This window comes from Eptatretus burgeri, chromosome 4, assembly GCF_056783735.1.
Source record: "Eptatretus burgeri isolate ZD-2024b chromosome 4, Ebu_testis_v1, whole genome shotgun sequence".
NCBI classification, from domain to species: domain Eukaryota; kingdom Metazoa; phylum Chordata; class Myxini; order Myxiniformes; family Myxinidae; genus Eptatretus; species Eptatretus burgeri.
The window spans coordinates 99,232,958-99,242,171 of record NC_140964.1 but is presented as its reverse complement, the minus strand read 5'-3'; positions in this window follow the sequence as shown (position 1 = coordinate 99,242,171).

The window sequence follows — 9,214 nt, the reverse complement described above, 5'->3', positions numbered from 1 at the left end:
CCCGCGCTGAGAAAGTGCGACAAAGGGGGCCCCCTTCCCACCCCCTACCAGACACTGTCCGCGAGGCCCGCGGAGTTGAGGCGCCACCGCCGCTCTGCGTCTCATCATCAGACGGTAGGCCCGACACGGTCTCGGCCCCAGGCCCGTCTACCCCCCTCATCCTGGAGGGTGGTTCTCTTTTCTTTTGCTTTGGGAATATGTGTTGTCGGCGCCGTCTGTGAAGTAAAATTGTACAAGTGTTGCCGTGTGCCCGGTAGTCGGTTAGATCTGCATTGTTGCATTTGCTTTTTGTGTAATATTGCATTGTCTTCTTCTTTTACATGTGCTTTTGGTGGAATTGTATATGTGTGCTTTCCGTTCATCGTGAAATAAATGTGCTTATTGTTGAACTGTTTTCCCGCTTCGCTTCGTCTTTTCTTTCATTGAATCTCCATCTTGCTTCACGTAAAGGGTTGGTCGTGGGCTAAAACGCCCGATAATTAATCGAACCGTCGAGGCCGACGAATAACACCGCTCAGTTATCCCGATAGTACGGAACGGGTCGCTTAAAGTGGCCCGTGTCCGAAGTCGTTACGCAACAATATTGTTACGGATTCGCGACCGCCGGCGTGCTGACGGCCACGTAACTCGAATCGCGGCACGTCGCCCACCGGACGGACAATCCAGTCGTGACCCTCTCGGACTAACGCCGGGAACCAGTCACGGGTGGACCTTTCGGTCTCACCGCGATCGAGCCAATCGGCCCCCGCGTGGGATAGGGTTGCTCGCCAAATTCGACCTACCTAAGTACCCACACGGAGGGTAGACCGGGCGATCGCACCTCGCCGCAGGTCGACTTCGGACACGGGCCACTTAAGCGACCCGTTCCGTACTATCGGGATAACCGAGCGGTGTTATCGTCGGCCTCGACGGTTCGATTAATTATCGGGCGTATTCAGCCCACTACCAACCCTTTACGTGAAGCAAGATGAGGATTCAATGAGAGAAATGACGAAGCGAAGCGGGAAAGCAGTTCAACATAAAGCACATTTATTCGCGATGAACGGAAAGCACACATATACAATTCCACCAAAAGCACATAGAAAAGGAAAAGAAACACAATGCAATTTTACACAAAAAGCAAATGTAAAAGCGAAGACACAATGCAGAGCTAATACCGACTACCGAGCACACGGCAACACTTATACAATTCTACTTCACAGACGGCGCCGACAACACATACCCAAAACCAAGAAAAAGAACACCCTCAAGGATGAGGCGGGCCTGAGGCCGAGACCGGGTCGGGCCTACCCGTCTGGTGATGAGACGCGGAGCGGCGATGGTGCCTTAACTCCGCGGGCCTCGCGGACAGTGTCTGGTAGGGGGTGGGAAAAGGGGCCCCCTTGGTCGCACTATCTCAGCGCGGGGGGGGGGGGGAAACAGGAGGGGGTTGCTGATGCTCGGGGTAAGGAGGATTTTTACTCTGTTTCGAGTCCCGCGACGAGCGTCTCCACCTCGACCAGGTCGCGCCGTCGGCCTCCCTGGTGTACAGCTCCCGGAACCGACGCGAGCACCCCCTTGTCTGCCTTCGCCGCCTCTCCACAGCTCCGTCCTCTTCGCTCCGACTCCAACGCACACGACGACGACGACGACCAACCCTTTTCTGACGAACGCAGCCGCTTATATAAGCCCCGTGGCTTCGCCTTTGACCCCCTGCCTTCGACCTTTCACCTCGCTCCCCATTGGCCCGAGAAAAAGTGGGCGTGAATGCATTTTGATCCATGAATTTGCATATAGCGACTGCCCTCCAACGCCCTGGAGGCGGGGCCAAATCGCCCCTCGCTCACCGATTGGACGGAACAAAAGTGGGCGTGTGTCGTTTTTGATCCGTTTTTGGAGCGGAAAATCCGTGGTTTTGTACACGCTGTTCGGCGCGCGCCCTGCACGAGTCCAATACCGGTACCCACAAGCGGCGCAAGAATGGTGGCGATGCGACGGTTGCGAGGTGTGACGGGAAAGGTCGTGGCTGTTGTGGTGAAGCGGCGCCGCGGTGGGTGGTTGATGTTGTGATGACTGTTGAGACGCGGTTGGCGGTGGTAATCATGGCGGTTGGTCCAAAATAAAGATAGTAAAAGAAAAACGGCTATCCTGAAGAGTCGCAGCACGCATAAATGACATGTATTCCCACTAGACAACGGGTTTGGGCCTAACTACACATATACTTACCGAGATATCTCACCTAAGGGACCTGAATGGTGGTTTTGCGAATTTGGTAACCACAACAATATATACATACATACATATACATACATATATATATATATATATATATATATATATATATATATATATATATATATATATATATATATATATATATATATATGGGTCCAAGTGCTCTAACGCTCTAAAAGTCTAAATGGTCAAAGCTGTCTAAGTTGTCTAAATGGTGTTAAGGTCTAAGGGGTCTAAAGGGACTTTAGGGGTGTAAGGGTCTAAAGGTTCTTGGGACCAAAAGGGTATGAAAGATCTCAAGGGTCTAAAGTTTTGAAAAGGTCTTAAAGGTAAAAGGGGTATTGAAGGTTTTAAGTGCGTTGTGGGTCTTTTTGTTCCTCAGGGTCTTTTTGGTCATTTGGGTTTTCGTGATCTTTTGTGTCCTGAGGGGCTTTTGGATCATCTGGGCCCTTTTGGTCCTTGGTGACTTTTGGTCTTCGTTAACTTTTGGGTCTTCTCGGTCTTTTTCGTCTTTTGGATCGACGGGGACTTTTGGATCTTCAGGATCTTTTGGGTCCTCTGGATTTTTTGGGTATTTGGAGCCCTCAGGGTATTTCGGGTCTAAAGTGGTCTTTAAGGTTCTTGATGGTCGAAGGGGTCTCAGCAGTCTAAAGGGTCGAAAAGTACATTCCAATCGTATATAATTAACAGCCGTATAGTATGTGTGTGAAGTCATGGTGCAACTGATGTTCAAACTGTACGTAATTAATACACCTCGTCGCACAGCTTCATGGCTTCACGGACGGACCGTGCTTTTCGTTAAATACATACAAGCAGCATTGTACCGGGCGTAGTGGCGTGCGCCTGTAATCCGGCTACTCGGAGGCTTGGGTTGGAGGATCGCTTGAGGACGGGAGCTCTGCGCTGGGCCACGCTATGAGAGGGTGTCGGGCATCCCGGAATCATGGCGAAACCCAATCCTTATCCCTGTGTCATAAGAGGCGACCAGGGTTGCGTCAGGAAGGGTATCCGGCGTAAAACCTGTGCCAAATCAGTATGCGGATCATTACTGATTATCCGCTGTGGCGACCCCTAACGGGAGCAGCTGAATGACAAACAACAACACATACAAGCAGCATTGTATGGGCGATCTTGTTCCAAGCATGCAACACGTTCTTCTGCATTGCAAATGGACAAGAACACTGTATTGCAAATTGTGGAGACTTTGTAATATCCTCCCCCACCTAGTGGCGGCACCACACTATACACATTTATTTAGAGAATTTTCCTTTCTCCAACCCCACCCCCCCCCCCTTCAAGACCATGGACAAAGATAAAAACATCCCCATACAAGAATTGGGGTGATGTTGTAAGTCGAGATGGAATCAGCCCAGTACTGTGGGAGGAGTAACGCGACCAACACACACACACACACACACACACACACACACACACACACACACACACACACACACACACACACACACACACACACACACACACACACACACACACACACACACACACACACACACACACACACACACACACACACACACACACACACACACACACACACACACACACACACACACACACACACACACACACACACACACACACACACACACACACACACACACACACACACACACACACACACACACACACACACACACACACACACACACACACACACACACACACGTCCATAAATTATAGTAAGGACAAGTCTGAAGACGACGATGGTTCACGAGCGGTATTTAACGATGGAGATTGTTTCAGAAGTCAAGGATGAGACAATGTGATAATGTTTGACCAAGTTATAAAAATGATCAACATGATGTGGTACGAGTGACAGGTTATTAGCTGCAAAATGTCGAAAACCCGGTTTCGTTCAACAACTTTAAAAATTTGACCTTTGCATAACCTTTAAAGGTCCCAAAACAATGTTGTGGATATTAAAATAAGGAAACAGGATACGTGCTATAGCTTAGTGGAGTTAGTTTGTTGAAGAAGGTCGAAAACCCGGTTCGATTCCCACAACTTTGAAAATTTGACCTTTGTGAACTTTAAAGGTCAAAGGTCAAGGATTATGACCTTTGGTGCAAAACTTCCTCTGGAACATTCCAGGAACAATATAAGGTCATATAGGCTATATGGAATTTCGCACTCCTCGGATTATCCATACTTTGATGAAATCAGCGTAAAAACAAACTTGAAGGGGGCACCACGGGCAAGGTGAGAGAGAGAGAGAGAGAGAGAGAGAGAGAGAGAGAGAGAGAGAGAGAGAGAGAGAGAGAGAGAGAGAGAGAGAGAGAGAGAGAGAGAGAGAGAGAGAGAGAGAGAGAGAGAGAGAGAGAGAGAGAGAGAGAGAGAGAGAGAGAGAGAGAGAGAGAGAGAGAGAGAGAGAGAGAGAGAGAGAGAGAGAGAGAGAGAGAGAGAGAGACAGAGACAGAGACAGAGACAGAGACAGAGACAGAGACAGAGACAGAGACAGAGACAGAGACAGAGACAGAGACAGAGACAGAGACAGAGACAGAGACAGAGAGAGAGAGAGAGAGAGAGAGAGAGAGAGAGAGAGAGAGAGAGAGAGAGAGAGAGAGAGAGAGAGAGAGAGAGAGAGAGAGAGAGAGAGAGAGAGAGAGAGAGAGAGAGAGAGAGAGAGAGAGAGAGAGAGAGAGAGAGAGAGAGAGAGAGAGAGAGAGAGAGAGAGAGAGAGAGAGAGAGAGAGAGAGAGAGAGAGAGAGAGAGAGAGAGAGAGAGAGAGAGAGAGAGAGAGAGAGAGAGAGAGAGAGAGAGAGAGATGGTTTCAAGACTTTAGGTGGGGAATGACCTCAAGATTATGCATAAAAAATATTGTCATCCTAGCTCTCAAAGTTTGGGCGGTCGTATAATTTTTATGTCAAAATTCGAAATTTTCTAAGTTCGTGACCTTGACCTTGTGAACTTGACCTTGGGACAAAAATGAAAAATCGAGCTCCGTGGGGCTATGCAGGTGCCATTGGGCTAACCAAATACCAAAACCCCTGCCAGATTCGACAAACCCTTTGGAGAAGATGGATTTTTATGTCAAAATCACAATTTTCGAAGTTCGTGACCTTGTGACCTTGACCTTGGGACGAAAATGAAAAATCAAGCTCCGTGGGGATATGCAGGTGCCATTGGGCTAACCAAATACCGAAACCCCTGTCAGATTCGACAAACTCCCTTGGAGAAGATGAAAAGCTAAGACTGGCTGCTTGCACAATGTGTTAGACCACCCGTTTCGAAACCTAAACAATTATCTGCTTCTAACACCACTGCAACATGAAGAAATGATGATTATATCTCACCTTGTAATCCCATAAGGAAATCATAAAAACAAGAAAGTAACCGCTTATCCTGTTCTGCAGCAGATAATGTTGAATCGTCTAATCCACGAAAAAAATTCATGAGACTATTCTTGCTTCTTCAAGGGAAAATACTGAACATGCACTCTGGGACTTTTTATCCCACGCCCCTCTGACAAGGTCAGAGACAAGGTACATTAAAATGACCTCCATCCGACCGATCGTTTGTCCATGTACTTTTGTGTCCAAAATATTTCAAAAACTGTTTATGGTCAGGCAGCTTTACTGAATTATGGGGACAGGTCAGGTCAGGTATGGGAGCATGTGCCAGAACAGCGCGTCACTGCGTCCACTTTCCGCTGGTACTCCAGGGGCCTCCATTTGGCCATCCCCAGGCAGATGCCTGGCCCATCCCCATCTCCTTGAGATGCCGATCAACCTGCTGCAACCGCGAGGCACGTGGTCGGCCCATTGGTCTCCTCCACTCATGAGAGAATCTGGTGAGCAGGATCAGCGTCAGGAAAACGAGCCACGTGTCTATACAGCCGCAACTGATGCTCACGGACTATGCAGGTAACAAATCTCATCCGAGTCTCTCTCAGCAACCGCTCGTTGGACACAAAATCCGACCAGCGATAGCCAACGATTCTCCGAAGAGACCTGGTACCAAAGGAATGAAGTCTCCGTCTCAGATCCTTGGTCAGAGTCGAAGTCTCGCATCCATAGAGCAAGACTGGAAGCACCAAGGACCTGAAGACTCGGACTTTCGTCCTCCCGCACAGGTACTGGCAGCACCACACCCTATGATCCAGTGAATCCATGACTCCCCAGGCCCGACCCAGACATCTATTGACCTCTGACTCACAGCTAGCAGAGACATGAAGATCACTGCCGAGGTAAGTGAATCTCTCCACGACCTCAACATCCTCACCACAAACACACAGACAGGACAGCAGCATCCAAGATGTCATTGAAAGCCTGGATCTTAGTTTGACCCAGGAAACCTGCAATCCCAGTGGCTCCGACTCCTCATTCAGCACCTCGAGGGCCCCCAAAAGGATATCTAAAGTCTCCACAAAGATGACTGCATCATCTGCGAAATCAAGGTCAGAGATCTTGACATTCCCAAAAGATGCACCGCAGCTTTATCTGTCCGACATCGTCCCCAGAATCCAGTCCATACAAGTGCTGAAAAGTGTGGGGGCCAGTACACACACCTGAAAAACTCCAGTAACAACTGGAAATAAGTCAGAGATGGAATCACCACATCTCACAGCACTCTCAGTACTAGAGTAGAGTTCAGACATCAGATCGATCAGTTTTGGTGGCACCCCACGAAGACCATGAATCCTCCAGAGGACATCCCGATTCACTGAATCGAACGCTTTACAGAGATCAATATCAGCAGCAAGCAGCCCCTGCCGAAACTCTTGTCTGCGTTCGGTGAGGACAGAAAGAGCAAGGATACGGTCAATCGTTGATCTCTTTGGTGTAAAGCCTGACTGCTCTGGACGCTGGTGCTCAAGCAGATGGTGGCGAACCCTATCAAGAATTATCCGAGCAAAGACCTTGCCCGGCACTGAGAGCAGCGTCACCCCTCGGTAGTTGTTGCCATCTTGGCGATCACCCTTCCCTTTCCAGAGAGGGACCACAAGGCCCCTCTTCCAGTCAGTTGGGATGATGCCTGTGTTGCAGGCAGAGCACAAAACTGCATGCAACGACACGAGCGCAGCATTTCCACCAGCCTTGAGAAGTTCAGCATGGATGCCACAGATCCTTGGAGCTTTGCCCCGTTTCAACTGCAGCATGTGTTTATACAAGCGAAGGTGGACCACAGTTGATTGGAGGGACAGCAACAGGGATTGTAACACCACTGACATCCAACTCGACAGCTGGTGGATCAGCCCGGTACAACCGCTCAAAGTAACCGGCCCAGCGGGCCTTCACTTCGGATTACTCTGTCAAGAGCCTACCACTCTCTGCTCTAACTGCAGTACACTGAGGGATGGGCTTGGATGAACGCAATGCACGAATTCCCCTGTAAGCGGGATCAGAATCACTTGACCACAGGTGATGCTCTACCCCCTCACAGATTCCTGGCACATCGGCCTCCTTGTCCACCCTCAGTGCACGTACAGTTTTACGCCTTAGCTCCCTGAACAGCTCAGCTCTGCCATTCAGCCTGGCCCTGCGACTCTGGGCAATGGTATCCAGTGTCCCTTGAGACACAAAATTCTTCTTTGCCCTCTGGTGATTTCCAAGACATCCACCAGCAACATCAAAGATGGTGGTCTTGAAGGCACTCCACAACTCTTCAGGACCTTCCAAAGCATCCAGGCCCCCCAAATCTCAACTTGTTCGCAAACTCCTCAGCTACCCTCTCATCCTTGAGCTTGCACAACATCCAGCCTCGGCTGGGATGGTACCATTCTCCTGGATTTAAGGTACAACTTCAGAGTTGCTGCAACAAGCCGGTGGTCAGTCTTGAGAAACTGAGCACTCCGGCAGACCCTGCAGTTCTGGATCATCCTCCAGCGACCATCAATGAGGACATGGTCAATCTCCTTTGCCACACCGCCAGCATTGGAATACCAAGTCCAGTGATGAGCTTGTGGGCGCTGAATCCATGAACCGGCCACCCCAAGTTCATGACTTCTTGCAAAGTCAAGGAACTTAGTGCTATTTTGGTTCATAGTTCCTGACCCATGGGGACCAACACATGTCTCATAACCATCCCTATCGGTTCCAGTCGATGCATTGAAATCCCCCAAGACTAGAAGTGTATCTCGTCTGGGGCACTGATCAACCACAGACTCGAGCGTGGCGTAGAATGCATCCTTCACGGTGAGATCACTTGCCTCAGTCGGAGCATAAACAGAGACCAGGGAAATGACACCTAAGGAGAGACGAATCCTTAATCTCATAATATGCTCGTTGACTGGTGTTACCTCAATTATCATTGGAGTCAGCTTATTGGACACAGCTACAGCAACTCCTTGGGTATGGTAACCATCAGAGCGACCAGACCAATAGTAGGTGTAAGCACCCACCATTATCTCGCTGCAATCCGGTCTCCGAACCTCAGAGAGAGCTGCAATACCGATGTCCAAACGCTTGAGCTCAGATGATAACAGAGACAGGTGATCATCCTCTCTTTGGGATAGGACATTCCAGGCACCCACCCGAAGGGACCGCCTCAGGTTAACCCAAGGAGACCGCCGTCTGGTGGACGACACCTCAGCACCACTCTGACGCACTCTCCCGCGATCTGACCCGGGAATGTTACCCCATGGTTTCCCTCCTATCATCAAAGATTGCGGGTCCCGAAGGCTTTGCCCCAATCCCGTCATCCGGTGAGCTGCCCTGCGAAGGGAAGCTGCACAGGAGGTACTCCCACGGAGTGGGTTTTCAGATTTCTTTGTATTTTTAGTGTTTTCCGGAATGAAGGGTTTTACGGTTGCCGGAGTGCAAATCCTGCCACCAACCTCCTAATAAGTAGTAACCCAACAGCAGGAGGACGTCCACAGACACAGTTGGGCACTAGATATGGATGGCCGTTGGCTCACAAGGAGCTCCTCCGCCCTTTGACAGGTTTTGTTTTTAATCCTGCTGGGTGTCCATATCCAAACACCCTCCTCACCAGAAAACCTGGTGGGGGAGACGGTTTAGTCGCTGACATCCCGACCATG